The 16,617-nt window shown below is 45.3% G+C and overlaps 1 protein-coding gene across 2 annotated transcripts in view; it reads right to left on the bottom strand.

Annotated features, from left to right (window-relative positions):
• The window catches only part of LOC144756216 (uncharacterized), a 156,156-nt gene that overhangs the window by 30,755 nt on the left and 108,784 nt on the right, over positions 1–16,617 (bottom strand). The window lies entirely within an intron of this gene.

Below are 16,617 nucleotides of genomic sequence, written 5' to 3'. Positions count from 1 at the left end.
TGCTTTACTGTTTTTATTCCATTATTCTCCTATGAGGATGGGGAGCACATGGGTTCGTTTTACTTTCCTAGGGCCTACAAATTCCTGACACGCACTAACGTCCACTGTAACTTATGCGAGAAGAAGTATTCTGCAGGGTCCAAAGTCATATTTGTACTGCTTTTGGGTCATCCAGAAATGTCATATTTCTCTGAGTCAGCTCCTAACCAGGGCCAGGCAGGGGCTGGCCCTGCCAGGCTGAATTAATGACCTTCCTCTACGAGCTGTAGCCTCAGAGGTCCAGCCCTGCACAACAAGCATTCCAAGGGTGAAGACCTCCACTCCAAGAGAAGATGGGTGAAGCTACAGGTTCATCTTTCAGCAGCTGTCACCTGGTGCTAGGCACCAGGCTGCTCTGGAGAGAAGGCAGCGAGGGGGGAAGGGGCTCTCAGAGACCATGTGGCATGAGACCCCTGGACGACGACATTTTGAACAAACCCAGAGGCCTGGGCAGGAAGGAGGGAGCAGGGGCAGAGAAGTGATGGCTCACTGTGTGATAGGGCAAACTGAGACTTCCTGCCAGCCACCTCCCCAATTCTTTAAAAGAGTTTGCACAGGAAGAGGAGCTCTCTCTGGAGTGTGGTCTGCTGAGGAAGACTGGTGCTGGAGCCTGGCAGCATGGGCAGTTGGAAGGAAGAACCCCCTGATTGTCCCAGGATGCAGAATTGTGCCAGGAAGGGAGTCCAGGACCAGTGAGCAGAAGCCTGAGCCTCTGCGCAAGGACAAGAGAGGTCTAGGAAGAGAGCCAGGTGAAAGGCTGGCGCAGGGAGCAGGTGAAGGCAGCTCCCTGCTGAATTCACCCTCCTTGAGACCAGGAGGGCGAAGTGGCTGGGGAGCGCCACAAGGAGCAAGAAGAGACACAAATGGCACTGATCGGTACTCTGGGGGCTAAGATATGCCCCCTAGAAGGTAGGCGACCTTTGAACTCTGAGGAGATAGACGACGAAGCGCGTGGGGCTCCGCCGCCGGTCTTAAATGTGCCCCCAGGGTGGGTCATGTCCCGGGGGCTGCCCCCAACACAAAGCAAAGCCGGGGAGCACCGTCGCTCCCCCGTGAAGTGGCCCAACCCGGGTGCCAGGAGCCCACCCTGGCCACCGGCGACGACAGAGGGCAGGGAGCGCCATCGCGCTTCCCTTGAAGATCGCAGGGGCCCGGGATCCCAAATCCGGGCCCGATGGTGTCGGTGAGGTGGAGGGCGGCGTGCCGTCGCGCATCCCCATTCGCAGCCAAAACACAAGCCGGGGGCGCCACCGCGCCCCTCATGAAGATGGCCCAGGGATCCAGGACCACAACCCCGGGTCCCAAAACGAAGAGGAGGACGGGGGAGTGCCGCTGCGGACTGGCGAAAGACTCCGCGTCTGTCCGCCGGAGCAGGCAGACCGAAAGTGTCTAGGGTCCCCAGGTGGCTCTCCAACGCTAGAGAAGCACAGGGTCCGGGTGGGACCGGGCCCACAAATAATGGCCAGAGCAGCCTGGGGTGGGTTCCACAAGCTGCATTACTCACCTGGGGGTCCGGGTGGGACCTGGCCCCCCACTGAAGTCTGCAGACGCAGCACAGCTCTTCCCAGAGCAGCCGGGGAGCCGCTGCTATAATGTGCACGGCAAGGAACACGAAGCGCACCATAAGGCCTTGCAAGGCATGGGGAAATCTACTGTTTCTGGCACCTGGTGGCCCTCAGAGGAGGGGGGTCACCCCCATTTGCTGGAAAGGTGCTGCTGGAGCAGCGCAGTCTCCCCCAGCGCAAAGAGGAAAAGTCTCTCCCTAAGTCTCTTGGGACTTACAAAGAATAACCCCTCAAGGGCTCATCACAGGTGTCAACAGCATCCTGTGGCTGGAACTTTTGTTCTTCAGCTGGGGGGGCGTTAAGGATGGCTCCAAGCAGTGAAATGTGAAGGGCTGAGCTTGAGGATGTCTGGAAGAGGGCTTCCCCTGGAGGCGAAGAGGTGTAATTGCACCAGTAGTGCATTTACTAATGCTATTTCTTTTTAGAGGGACTGAAAGTCACATGTGTTATGTGAAGTACCTGTGTAAGGTTGAGTCATAAGCAAAGTGGGGTTACGTTGCCAGACATTCCTGCTGGGGTGTCCGGCTGTAAATGCTTACTTCTGTGATGCCTTTTAGAGGCTGTGATTGCAATGCATTACAACTGTTATCAGCTATGAAAAGTACCTCATTTAAAGTGATGCCCAAACATGTATTCTTGCTACCGCGTTAGGGGAGGAATAGCCCAGACTGTTAGTCACAAGAAGAGTAGGTGTATACTGTAGGGTCAGTACAAGATGGTCAGTCAGAGTTATGTGCCCCCAGGGCAGGTGTACCTATTTTTAATGCTTGTTGAGATGATGGGGTGGGTCCCCACTGGGATGTTGCCAGTTGACAAGGTCCTCGCTCCAGGTTGTGTCAACACACTTCATTTGGGGGCAAGATGAGGTGCAGACATGGGAGTGGTGGTGCTAGGACCCCCACCCCCTTGAGGGAAAGGTGGAGATGTTATACAATGTCACAAAGTAATTCAAACCGCTTATGTATATTTGTAAATTGGTGCATAGTATTAAGTAGTGCGTGTGCTTAATAAATGTAATCTTACTTTTATAAAGCAAAGTACAGACTGGACAATCAATTATTGAGTGTTATTTCTGCGTACCTGTAATGGCGATTACTAGCCCACACCACCTCCTGTGAGTAAGCCTTAGTCTGCTCGGCAACGCTACCCTCTGAGAGTCAGGCGCTACACTGGGGTGTTTGGTTCCCAGTGAAGGACAAATGTGACATGTTATTTGTGCAGGTCTCACAGATACTGCCTCGTTTTCCAACAGTAAACATGGACATTTCTGTAAGTGGGTGAAACTACTAAAGGAAAGGACATCATGTTCAGAAAACATATCTTCTTTTAACACATATTCTGTGGGGTGCATTACTTTGGTTGAATGCCATGTCTCCTAGAGGCAGTTTTGCAAATCAAAGCGGATTGTTGTGTTTAAACACCCACTAAGACGTAATAGAAAACACCCTAGTATTTTTTTCAATCTTGCCCATCTCTACATAAGATTTACACCTGGCATTTCAGTCGTTATATTGATTTCTGCTGAACTAAATTTTATATGGATTTGGGCTAATATACTAACTTAAAGGTTGTTTTGGTGCAACACTACATGTCCCAAATGCACTTTTGTTACAGGAATGCAATTGCTTGTCTCAGGCTACAAAAGGCAAGCATAGAATTTTTCACAGAAACCTTGTTTTATGTTCATGCAAAAGATTGTTTTCACTGTGCTCTAGTTCAGCCACATCCTTTATCAAAAATGGAGGCCCAATAGTCTAACAATCCTGTTTCCTGCAGAGGCACAACAAGTTCTGCACAGGTGGATAGGTCAAAGGTTCCCTGAAAGTCAGAAGTTTGTGGCAGTATAACATCACGGTGATGTTATAGTAAAAGTTCCTTTGAGCAAACGGCGCTCAGTATGAGTTTCTGTCGACGCGTTTCAGTGAAACAATCAAATTATCAACACCTAGATAATTTTACTGTTTTATCGTGATTAAAATGGATTGAATCAGAGATAATATGTACTGTACGAAATATGTTGGTCTGCAAAACAAAAGGATTGTAAATGTATACATGCACTGTACCACTTTATTTTCAACTGTTACTACTCTGTTTTCTTCTTTAATAAAAATAATATTAACAAAAATAATTGAATGAATCAATAATTGTCCTGAAGAGGGTGATGATAATGTGATTGTTTCGCTGAAACGCTGCATTGACCGATAGAGCTAAAAGGAACTTTTATTTCTATAGATTTGTCCTTTTCTGGCCTTTTTTTTCAATGATTGTGAGAATGTTATGAATTTGTCAACTGTTTTTTTAATATTGTGGTTACCAATTTATGTATTAAGTAGAAAAGTGAAATATATGTAACAATTGTTTTCAATATTTGTAAAAATGAAATAATAAATACTTTTTAAAATAAGAAATAATGTTTAAGGTTAATTACTGATCTAGTAAGTATTTGCTTCTTTCTCTTTTTCTGGCTCAAGGACGACTTTAGCCTTTTAATTCATAGAGAGCCGCCTTCGACACTGTCAATCATAACATCCTACTTCACCAGCTTAACAAAATAGGAGTGTCAGGCACAGCACTCATTTGGCTGAGGTCTTTCCTTACGGATAGATCCTTCCAGGTCTTTGAAAGGGACTTCACCTCAGCCAGTAAACCCCTCACTTGTGGAGTGCCTCAGGGCTCCTCCCTGAGCCCTACCCTTTTTAATGTCTACCTACGCCCCCTAGCTGATGTCGTCCGCCCATTCGGGGTGAAAATTGTCACCTACGCGGACGACACGCAGCTAGTGGTAGCACTGGACCCCCCCCTGAACTCTCATCACAGATTACATATCTGCCTTGAAGCCGTCGCTGCTTGGATGTCTAGCTCTTGTCTCAAACTTAACGGGGACAAAACAGAGATAATGCTCCTTGGAAATAACATCTCGAAATCCATCAATCCCATCTGGCCTCTCTGCTTAGGAAGCCCCCCGCAACCCAAGGAGCAAATCAAGAGCTTAGGCATCTGGCTCGACCACACTCTAACCTTCAACTACCAAGCCACCAAGCTTGCTGCCACCTGCTTCGGGCTGATGAGACTTCTCCGCAAAATCCTCCCCCTCCTTCCGTTCCATTCAAGACGGATTATGGTTCAAGGCCTGATCCTCTCCCGTCTCGATTGTGGAAACGCCCTATATCTGGGGGCCCCACAATCTACACTTAACAGACTCCAGGTCATTCAAAACTGTGCGGCAAGAATCCTCCTGGATATCCCCCGCCGAACTTCAGTCAGAGCCAGACTGAAGGATCTTCACTGGCTCCCGGTGAGATCCAGAATTGAATTTAAGAGCATGTGCATCGCACACCGATCCTACTGGGGTACAGGCCCCTCTATTAACTCCCCCCTGATGAAAGCCTATCTACCCTCCCGCCCACTCAGGTCTACAACCTCCCACCTCGCCTCAGTACCACGCATTAGGAAGGCCAGATGTGGAGGCCGCTCGCTTTCTTACAACCTGGCTAGGATCTGGAACTCCCTTCCCCTCCCTATCAGATCAGAACCTAACCTTCTCACCTTCCGTAAACTATTAAAAACTTGGCTCTTCAGCAAAATTCCAATCTAACTTTTCACTCAGCTTCTCTTACTCCAGCCTCTCCAGCCCAACTCACTCTTTTCTATAGCGCTGGGACGCCCCTGGGTAGCCAACGCGCTTTACAAATCATCAATTCAATTCAATTCAATTCAATTCAGTTATATGTCTAATGCAAACTGATTTGTTCTGGATATGTGTTACAGTTTTTGATGGTCTATAGAGTTCCGATTTTTCTAAGGCGTAAATGAGGTGATATAGAAAATGGAATCTTATGTTGTTATTAGTATAAATGCATCCTGTCCCTTTTCGGAGTATTGGAGGCGACTCCTTTGAGTTTTGATAACTTCATGAGTGTGTGGTCACTGCTGTGATCGGTAAGTAGTGCCTTGTCTAGTAAGGACATGCACCCTGTGTGTCCCTCCGTAAGTGTGTATTCAATGCTGCAGTCAATAAGCAGTGCCTTGTCTAGTGAAGACATACACCTTTTGTGTGCCTTCATGAGTGTGTGGTCACTGCTGTGATGGGTAAGCGGTGCCTTGTCTAGCGAAGACATACACCTTGTGATTGCCTCAGTGAGTGTGGGGTCACTGCTGTGATCTGCAAGCAGTACCTTGTCTAGTAAGGAAATACACATTGTGTGTGCCTCTGTGAAAGTTTGTTATGGAAAACAAGGGTACCCCATTAGTTAAACCTGGGGTTGAAGTATTTTTAAGAAAAAACCATGGTTTGTGGTGGCCTGAGAAGGTCCTGGTAAAGTAGGATATGACTATACTTGAATCAATCCTGAGAGAAAGCTTTTTTGTAGGGTGACATATAAATAGAATGCTTTATTATGTTTTTTAGTACACATATATATTTTTCAGGAGCTCACAAGGGTGACAAAGTGCTTAGAGTGACTGAGTGAAAAAATAAAATAAAACTATATACAGAGTGTCACAAACAAGGATATATCCCACAAAATTATATACAGTAAGGTAGGGAAATTTCCTTGATTGGGTCGACGGCGTTTCGATCTACACAATTTTAGATCATCATCAGGACGTGGTGAGCTTCCCTGAAACAGTATTAAAAATGAGGTAATTTTAGTACTATGTCCCTCCATGATTTATTTCTTAACATAGTGATATAGTGCTCCCAGTGGCATATAGAACATGCACATTTGTTCATAATTAATAGGATTGGCAAACGTGAATTGGCGCACTTTTATAATCACTAGATTTAGTTTAGAGTACATGCGTGGCTGCGCGCTATTCAATGAACGTGGCTTACTTAAATGGACGGCTGAATCTAATTTCCATCAAAGTAAGGGATTCGAAAATCAAACGGCTCAGTGGATAGATCTGAGAGCCTGGAAAAACAGGGAAGGAATGAATCATTCATATAGTGATCCTCATAGAGGTACACAATGGTCACTTCTTTAGGATGCAGACTTACTGTGTTTGTTGTTGTCAAGGCTAGACCATTTATTAATCTAGGTTTAGCGTTCAAATTTGTCTGGTTTTTGCATTTTCATCACAATCTGTGAGCAAAACAAGCATTAGGTTTAGGCTATAGGTGAAAACCTATAGGTGAACAAAGCATATTAAAGGGGGAAAGTTACCGATAGTATTGCGGTACTGGTTGAAGCAGCTAAGGTAATTCACAATTCGGGCAGAGTAGATCTGAAAACGGCAGTGAGGTTAAATTAAAACCATAGTCTAATTGCAGGCAATGCTTAAGGAGTGTGTTAACTAAAGTAAAACAGTTACCAATTATTAGTACATGGTCCCGGCGGGAGCTGGGGACAAAAACGAAGAAAATATTAGAACTAAGCCTTCAATTAGTTCGGGCGAGTCACAAGAGTAAGCTCGTAAATGGAGCTGGAGCTTTCTATTTCTTAGGGGGTACACTTACTAGATCACCGCGGTCCGCGGTTCAGGTATCTCTGCCTCGCTGCTCTGGCGTTTGTTCTACGGGTTGCAGCGCGTACTGGTATTTACTTCCTGGATCTGGGAGGCGCATGCTCGCTAAAGTTTATGATTCGCGCATGTGCCTGGGGCCGATATTGCGCGCATGCCTAAGGGTCGGGACACTAATAGCGTCAATGACGACTTGGCATACAGTATGTGGTATATAAATAAATAATACCGGATCTAGGTTTGACTTGACATAGCAATAACAGATAGCTCAATAAATAAGAGTCAAGATTCGAGGTAGTAGGAGTTTGCAGGTTTAATACAGCATAAAGGACAGGAACAGGACAACCTGCACAGGAATAGGATGGCAGCGCTGCCTGGGACAGGATTGGACTGGCGTAAGGGAATGGGTAACATTTAATAACAGTGCACAAGCATATATACTAAAACAGTTGCATTGTAATACATACAATAGGCGGAGCAGTGGGTGTGGTCAATAGCAGTCGCGAAAGATAAGGGTGAAAGTGGGTGTAACAGGAGGCGTATACATAGACATGTGATGTAAACGTAACAGAATATGTCATAAATGGGGCGGAAACATGGAGGGGGCTACCTAAGGAGCCGGGACCTCTAACCTAATGGTGCGCGCAAACTGACAATGACGTGTTACTAGGAGAAGCTGGGGGCTATGAACTCTGTGCTAGGAGTAGAGACTGGAGTCTGGAGAGTCAGGGCGACATGTACCTAAACCCTATCTAGTATCTAATGTTTAGAGGACATGTTGATATAAACTAAGAGTCAGGAGGGGAGAGGCTAACAGACTCTAAGACTGGAGCATGCATTATTCTACATGTAGTGTGTGTTGAGGAATATTAAATGACCATTAAATGCAGTATTTCTCTTACATGGAGACGTAAAGGCTAGACGATGACTGAAACTATTGATGCGATTCAGTAGCTTAGGAATGCAGAGAAGGAGGGCTGGACTGATAACTAGAATCATAACATACTCTTGGCAGACTCGTAGGCAGAGCCAGGCCGAGCCGGGCACTGCGAGGCAGGAAGTAAGTGAAGGGTCGAGGATACAGGTGGGGGCTGCATCGCTCCTCAGCGAGGGTTCAGGAGACAGGAGCTGAATCTGGTGTCCGGGCCCTTTTGAGGCCTAGAAACGGGGACTTTACAATGAAATAACGTGCACACTGAGAAACGTGGCAACGTAACCTTACATAGGCCTAATACTCGTAGCTTTCACGAGAACTGGGAACTGGCATACTAGAGATGGACACAACTGTAATTGCGTCTTTGATCAAACATGGGGGATACATATGCATATTAATCATGCACACATAGCATAAGATGGGGGACACGTAGGGACACAGAACATGGCAAAATTTACTTTTCCACATTCCCTCCTTGTCACTACGTTTCCATCAGGAAACATCAATATTCATGATACCATCTATCATTTCATACAGTATCATTTGCTCGTCTCGAATTTTCTTGGAACTGGATTTAGAACGGGACTTGGGACTAGGAATACAAGAGGTAGCACAAATGCCACAAATCGCAGGGCCACATTGTAAACAGAGGCAGCAACTGAATATGATCGCTACTGCAATACCCAGAAATGACAATACTTTCCATCCCCAGGCAGAAATTATATTCCAGAACCAACCGGACCATGTCCAGGTGCCTGGATCTTGGTGTAACAGATGGGCAATTTTATGGAGTCTGGTAATAGCTGAATAAACAGACGGCGCGTTATTAGGAATGAAAATGCAGCAACTAGATCCGATGACTCTACATGCCCCGCCCCTATCGGCCAGTATGACGTCAAGGACGAGACGATTCTGGAGCACGACAATTCTCATAAAGGATTGCTCTTCGGTTAAGTTACCTAGAGCAGAGGTAGTCTCAATCACTACTGCTTCAAGGGTTCTCGTTAATCTACGTATCAGTTTACTATTCACGACAGTGCCTAAATAGGGGAAAACACCTTTATTGATATCTATATTTTGTTCTAGAGCAGTTTCAGTATAATCGACAATCGGGAGGTCTCTTTTGTGTCTAGTATGTACTAGGTGGGAATTCCTATGATAGTCAGGTGGGGCTAGGAAAACTGGTGGCAGTAGGAAGGCAATGTAACAGGTACCCTCCCAATCGAGGGGCAGACGAACATATGCGGTCTGACCACAAACAAAATAAGAATGACGTGAAGCTTTGAAAATAGATTTCCTACTGTCACTATACTTGACAATAGTAGTACAATCACTATGTCCTACACGTACGGAACCATTCTTTCGGACACATAATTCGCCTTTGACTGGTAATACTGACATAGCAGGTAAGTCTGGAGTAGTATCAGACTGAACATTCAGGACCATGAAATTCGAAGAATAATTACCTAAATTATAAACTTCATTTTCTAGATCTAACCCTGTTCTGTGGGGAAGACCTTGCTTGTCTGGGAAACATGTACTGTTAAGAAAAGACATATCTGTTGAGGATGACGTTAACGTGGACCATGCTCCACACGAACCATTATGTGAAAATGGATAAGGAAAGAGTGGCAGAACTCCCTTCGGTGTCTGGAAAGGGGGGAGTCGACCACACACCCAACAATTAGTGGCATTGCTGGTCTGGTGTGAATAATGTAACATGCGGATAAAGGAATTATTACGCATAGCAAGACGATATGAGAGTTCATGAGGAGGTAGATCACTAAACGTGTGCTCTACTGTAGCATTAGCAGACTTATTTACATGAGAAACTGGAAAATACAAATAAAATGCATAACATGTGCAGGTAAACATAAGGCTGAGATATAGCAGAAAACATAAAATAATAGTGCAACTTTTGGAGTTCTCACTAACTCTCTCTCTGTGGGGGTCTATTATATACATGTCAGAAACCGGTCTAACCGTTTCACCTAGGGGAGGACTTAGACAATCAAACTGGCTGACTTATTTTACTAGACCTTAATTTTTTCTTATACTCCTGCTGCGGAGTTTTCTCTAACAGGGAGGAATCTGTATCATTGTCTTTTGCGGGACAGTCCTTAAGAATAGTACTTTGGCAATCCTTAAAATCCTCGGAAATGTTCTTTGAAACAGTCTTTAGTCCGTAAAATCTTTTCACATGAGACAGGTGGACCCAGCCCTTCCTGCCTTCCAGCTTGACGGCAGTACGGGTGGCCAGGAGGACCTGTCTGGGTTCCTTCCAGCGAGGCTCCAGCGGACTTGAACGATCAAAATTCCGGACAAGAACCATGCATCCGGGAACGATTTCATGCGGTGCCACCTCGGTATTGTCTGGAAATGCGGCGGCAACCTGTGAACGACAAGAGTGTAGGGCAGACATCAAGGAAGCTAGGTAATCTGTCAGCATATTACTTGAAACATCTGTAATACTTCGGGGTCTAGGTGTACCCCACATATTAGGGGGGCGGCCGAATACGACCTCGTACGGGGACAGACCTGATCTGGAATGTGCGACCATGCGCATATAAAACAAAGCGACTGGCAGAGCTACTAGCCAGTCCACACCTTTCTCTTTACATATTTTGGCGATGCGGATTTTCAGGGTCTGATTATGTCTCTCTACTAGACCGGCTGCTTCAGGATGGCGTACACAATGGAACTTCCACTGGTACCCTAACAAAAGGGAAACATGTTTCATGAGCTCAGATGAGAATGGCTGGCCGTTATCAGAATATACGACTCTAGGGAGTCCATAACGGGGGAAGAATTCACGAACCAACTGCTTGGCAGTGGTCGTGGCTGTGTAATCTGGGACTGGATATGCTTCTGTCCACCTGGACAAAGCGCATACAACTACAAGGACATACTTGAAACCTCGACATCGCTCCATCTGAATATAATCCATTTGGAGGACTTCAAAAGGGTGGTCAGGGGGCTGGAATCCACCTTGTTCCACCGGGACACTTTTACCTGGATTAAACTGGCAACATATCATACAGGTACGGACTTTCTGCTTGGCTGCAGCTCGTAAATGCTTGTTGAACCAAATGTTCTGGATACTGTCTAACATAGCTTTTTCTCCTAAATGTGCTGGACTATGTGCGGTATTGATAATGACTTGAACCATAGAGTCGGGGAGAAACCATGTGGCTTTACCCTTCGTTACCCATCCCTGATCTGTCTGGACCCCTCCTTGTTCGGACCATTTCTTGATTTCATCGGGAGTAGCATGTAACTGGATATCTATGACATCTTGAGTAGGGTCCTTAACTGTCATACAGGTAGTCAGATCTGGAGTATGTGTCTGTGTCGGATTAACTGGAATGTCTGGAGTCTGTGCTGTAAGCTTGGCTGTGCGATCTGCTAGATCGTTACCTTGAGAAATAGTGTCAGTAACTTTCGTATGTGCTTTGCACTTCATGATAGCAATAGATGTCGGTAAATGTATGGCATCTAACAGAGCTTGAATAAGGAGACCATGCTGAATCTTGGTTCCATGAGAAGTCATGAAACCTCTCTCCTGCCAGAGCACTCCAAAGTCGTGTACGACTCCAAATGCGTAACGTGAATCTGTATAAATATTAACTTTCAGGTTCTTGGCGTGTATGCAGGCTTGAGTCAGAGCAACGAGCTCTGCTGCTTGAGCAGACAGGGTGTCAATACGGTGTGTTTCTATAACTTCAGTGTCAGTAGTCACTGCATACGCGGCTACTAGTTCTCCTGTACTTGTTCTCATACATGAACCATCCACATAAAGTGTCAGGTCGGGATCTGGTAATGGAATATCTGTCAGATCTTGTCTTGGCTTTGTCATAGTGTTAACTACTTCCACACAGTCGTGTGTGGCAGGATTCGAATTAACTGACGGTAACAGTGTAGCAGGATTTAGAACGTTGCAGCGTCTGATTTCTATGTGTGGCTGGAACAGTGTCAGTTCATAACCTGTTAAACGTGCAATTGTCAAGTGCTGAGTCTGTGTTCGGTTTAAAAGAACTTCCACGGAGTGTGGAACTTGTACTGTCAAGGAATGTCCTAATACTATGGAATCACTTTGTCTGATAGCTAGTGCTGTGGCTGCAACTGACTTGAGGCACGCAGGCAGAGCCTGGGCTACAGGATCTAATGTGCTCGAAAAATAAGCACAGGGCTTGTACTGTCCTGCTTGATCTTGTGTGAGAACAGATAATGCTGTACCTTCACGTTCTGTGACGAAAAGTGTAAAAGGCTTACTGTAGTTCGGTGTAGCTAGAACTGGAGCTTGGCATAAGGCTTTCTTTAACTCATTGAAACTAAGTGTATGTTCAGATGTCCAAGGGAGGACAGTCGATACGGCTGCCTCCTGTGTCGTTAACTGTATCAGTGGCTTGGCTAGAAATGCATACTGAGGAATCCATTGTCTGCAGTAAGAAGTGAGGCCGATAAAAGCACGTACCTCCTTCTGTGTCTTGGGCTGAGGAAGACTCGCTATTAACTGGATACGGTCAGGTGTCAACTGCCTACCCCTCTTGGACAGTAAGTGGCCTAAATAGATCACTTGCTGGACACAGAATTGAAGCTTCGAAGGGGACACCTTGTGCCCCATCTCGGCGAGAAAATACAAGACTGTAAGGGATGCTCGCTCGCAAGCACGTTCAGAACGGGCTGTGATCAGTAGATCATCGACATACTGGAGCAGGGCAGTGTCAGTTGGCATGTGAATGTTGTCTAGTTGTCTCTTAAGTGCTTGACTATAAATACTAGGACTTTCTGTGAAACCTTGAGGAGCTCGTGTAAATTTATAGCTCCTTCCATTTAAACAAAAACCGAAAAGAAACTGGCTGTCTGGATGAATGGGGACACTGAAAAACGCGTTCTTGAGGTCTATGACTGTAAAAAATGAGGGTTCGGAATCAATGGCTGTCAATAGGGAAGAGATATCTGGGACAACTGGGTACTGGGGAATAATACATTTATTAAGTTCTCGAAGGTCAATCACTAATCGATATACTGGGGGTGCATTTGGATCAGTACGTTTCATGACTGGAATGATCGGAGAATTACATACATTGGAGTCAGTTTCTACAACTACTCCTTGAGCGATGAGCTCGTCAATAATTTTGGATAAGGCTGCTACAGCCTCAGGTGGCAATCTGTACTGTCTGATTCGTGGTAACACTACACCTGGCTTGAGAGTCACACGATGGGGTGTGATTTGCATATATCCTACATCAGTTGGACCTTGCGCCCATAGATGCTGCGGAACATTAGACAATCTTGGATCAAAATCTCGTAATACATAGTGACCCTTGAAGTCACGTAAGAACAGTCGTATTCCTTCTGGGGAGCAGCAAATAACTGCACCTAATTCTTTCAGTGTTTTAATACCTAACAGATTTTCTGGACATGACTTCGTAAGTAACAGATCAGTAGTGCGGGACAATGGACCTACTTCTAGAGTAACTGGCTTAGATATCTCGTTTACAATAGGCTTTCCTGAAAATCCAAGGGAAACATTTCTAGAGCCTGAGAGCGGAGCCCCTGGAACTTCGGCGTGACTGATGGTGGTCCTACTTGCCCCTGTATCAATTAGAAACTTTCTGTCTTTCCCTAGTACTTGACTATGAACATAGGGACCTTCTTGATCTACAGGTATCTCGATGAGAGGCAAGCCTACCTCCCTCTCTAGGCTGTTTCATGAATATGGCTGATACTCTGGATACTCGGACTGTGCATACTGGTACATCTGCTGTGTAACATGCTGTGTTGCAGCAATAGGCTGCGGTGCTGGAACTGTCTGTTGTGCATTCTGTGGCTGAGAAGTCTGTGAAACTTGTTCTTGTCTAGGCGGACGTGGTCTTTCTTTAGTCTTACCAGTAGCTATGTTGTGTTTCAGAACTGCACACTCGTTTATAAAATGACCTGGCTGTTTACAATAATTGCAGGTCCCTTTAACGGGAACTGCAGGATGACTGGCTTGATTCGTACCCCTCTTCTGACTGTCTTGAGGAACAGATTGTGCAACTAGTACTTTCATTTTCGTGTCTTTCATACGTTTTCTTTCATGATCTTGCTCTTCTTTGATTCTATTCTGGTGGTACTGGAGCATCTGTAACATTTGGGACGGGGTACTAGCTTGCCAGGTACTTTCGACTTTCAAAACTCGATTCTTTACTTGTGGACTCGAATTCTCGACTAATTTAGTAACAAAGAGATGAGGGTATGACTCACTACTTGTCTTGAGGCCACTGTTAATACTAAAGCATTTCTCAAATCTAGAATAAAAATCACTAGTGTCTTCATCTTGTTTCTGTTTACAGGCTGAGATTGCATCCCAGTCTTCCTTTTTAGTGGCTAACAATCTGGGCAAAACTTGTATTAACAATTCAGGTAATTCTTTACATTTCTCTCCAAGACCGGTACCTGGTACTCGTATCTTATCTTCAGCTTCTAGAACTGCCCAATCGATCTTTTTCTCTCCCACCTCCCATTCTTTTTCCTTGAGTTTTTCATATACCCCTGCGGGCAACAGGACCTTTAACATTTTAATTATATCTGGATACGTGTATTCTCCCATACGGAGCATGTCCTTTAATTCTCGGTGGAACCCTGCTGGATCTTTGTCATGACAGGGAATTAATTTCTTCATCTCTAAGAGTTCCATCTTGGTAATCGGAGTGTAAACAAATACTCGTTGCATTTCACCATCTGCTGTCCTGACTGGGTGTACTTCTCGTAACGGATTCTGTCTATCTATGTAAAACGGTTTACTTTCTGGAGGTGAGACATGAACAAAATGCGGGTTCAGGAACGTTCTATATTTGTGGCGCTGTTCTAGAATAACACTAATTAAATCGGTACCTAGACCTTTCCATCTATACTGGAGTAACTCGTTCAGGACATCGTGTAACGGACCTGGATCAGAATGTTGACCCTCATACAATGTGATGAGGTGCTGGATCATACCCACCAGTCGTTGCTCGGCTGGGGGCAGTTTCAGAAACATTTGTGCCACTATTTCATCTGGAAAAGTGGTAGAATCAGTAATCCATCGGACTGCTGATCGGGCTAGTTCTTGTTCATGCATAGTACTTAACTCACTGTAACCGATTCGTGATTTCAGAATGTGATCGGTAGCTCGAAATACTTGTTCTAGGGAACTTTGTTCTGGTGCTGGATGAGGAACAGTTTTCTTGTAGTCTAGACGTGAATGTCGGTCGGGAAATCTAGACTTTCCTACATACGCTATTCTGGCGGGATTCTCGTCCTCTACCTCTTCCGTAGAAGAGTCATTTTCTTTCTCGCTTACTTGTGCTTCTTTGCGTTTCTCGTGTAACCTTATTATTTCTTTACGAATTCTCTTGTACATACTCTCTATACTACTGATAGTTCTGTGTTTACCCTCGGCTATATTATCACTCCACCTTGTCAGGATTCTCATTTCGGCCGGATCTTTAGTCGGAGAATCTTGTTCTCTTATTAAACAATTAATCAGAAACTTTAACAACATGAGCTGGATCTCAGCTTTCCTTTGAGACATGGCTTCGCCAATACTTTCTGGATCATCCCCTGTACGGATGAAACGATATATTCTGTCTAGATCTTCTTTCATATTCGGTAGGGTATCCAAATACCCGGTCACCCGTCTTACACGGATGGAATATATAACTGTGCTATCATCACCTGCAACTGGATCATAGCGGCATTCAGTAAGAGCTCGTCGGATATCTGCAACGGACTTATATTTGGGCGTACGCTGTAACGCACTTTCATGTAACTCGACTAACGTTACTCGTTGGTGTGGTGGCGGGGTACCAGGAGGACCTCCTCCTGCGGCCCCTAAACTGGAATCGTCGACCGATACTCTTCGTGCTGGCGCGGCGGGAAATTGTAATGTGGGCTGGACCGGGGGTACCGTAGCAGGTACTCCGGTGACTGGAGGAGCAGGATTTACATTATTTACAGGAGCTGGCGGAACAAGATTTGTATATTCTGGGACTGTGTCGTCCAAATAGGACGAAATAAAAATATCAGCTGCGGTCGGTTTGTGACGTAGCTTGATCGGAACTAATGGTGGCGGAAAATTACTGGATGCCTCCGGGGTTGCTTTTGGCAAGCCCTCGGCAAGAAGAGGATACATACCCTTAATGAGGGCATGCCTCTGTCTGTCTGACTGTTCGGTTTTAACTCGTTCACCTATCTCGATTAGTTCCCTTTCTTGGGCTCGTTCTAAGGATTCTCTACTTAATTCTGACTTTCTGATTTCTTTTTCGGTTCTTTTATGAGATTCTTTGCGCCATAACTCGATGGCATCTTTCTGTGACTGTCTGGCTTTCTTTTTCCATAATGCTTCTTCTACTCGTATGATGCACTCGGCATCCCATGTGCCTGATACGGGCCATCTATACTTTTCTTCTAACTCCTTGGTGTACTCTACCCATAAATCTAGATATAATATGGCACTTATGCCATGCTTCTGATACATAAAATGACCTGGACTGTCCCTAGGCGGGACAGGAACTGCTGCTTCTAACAGACCTTTTCTAGTTTTCAACTGACGTAATTTAGAAAATAAGGGCATGACTGAACTGTAATCTA

This window comes from Lissotriton helveticus, chromosome 5_1 (assembly GCF_964261635.1).
Source record: "Lissotriton helveticus chromosome 5_1, aLisHel1.1, whole genome shotgun sequence".
In the NCBI taxonomy this organism is placed as follows: Eukaryota; Metazoa; Chordata; class Amphibia; order Caudata; family Salamandridae; genus Lissotriton; species Lissotriton helveticus.
This window is presented reverse-complemented; position numbering and strand designations above follow the sequence as displayed.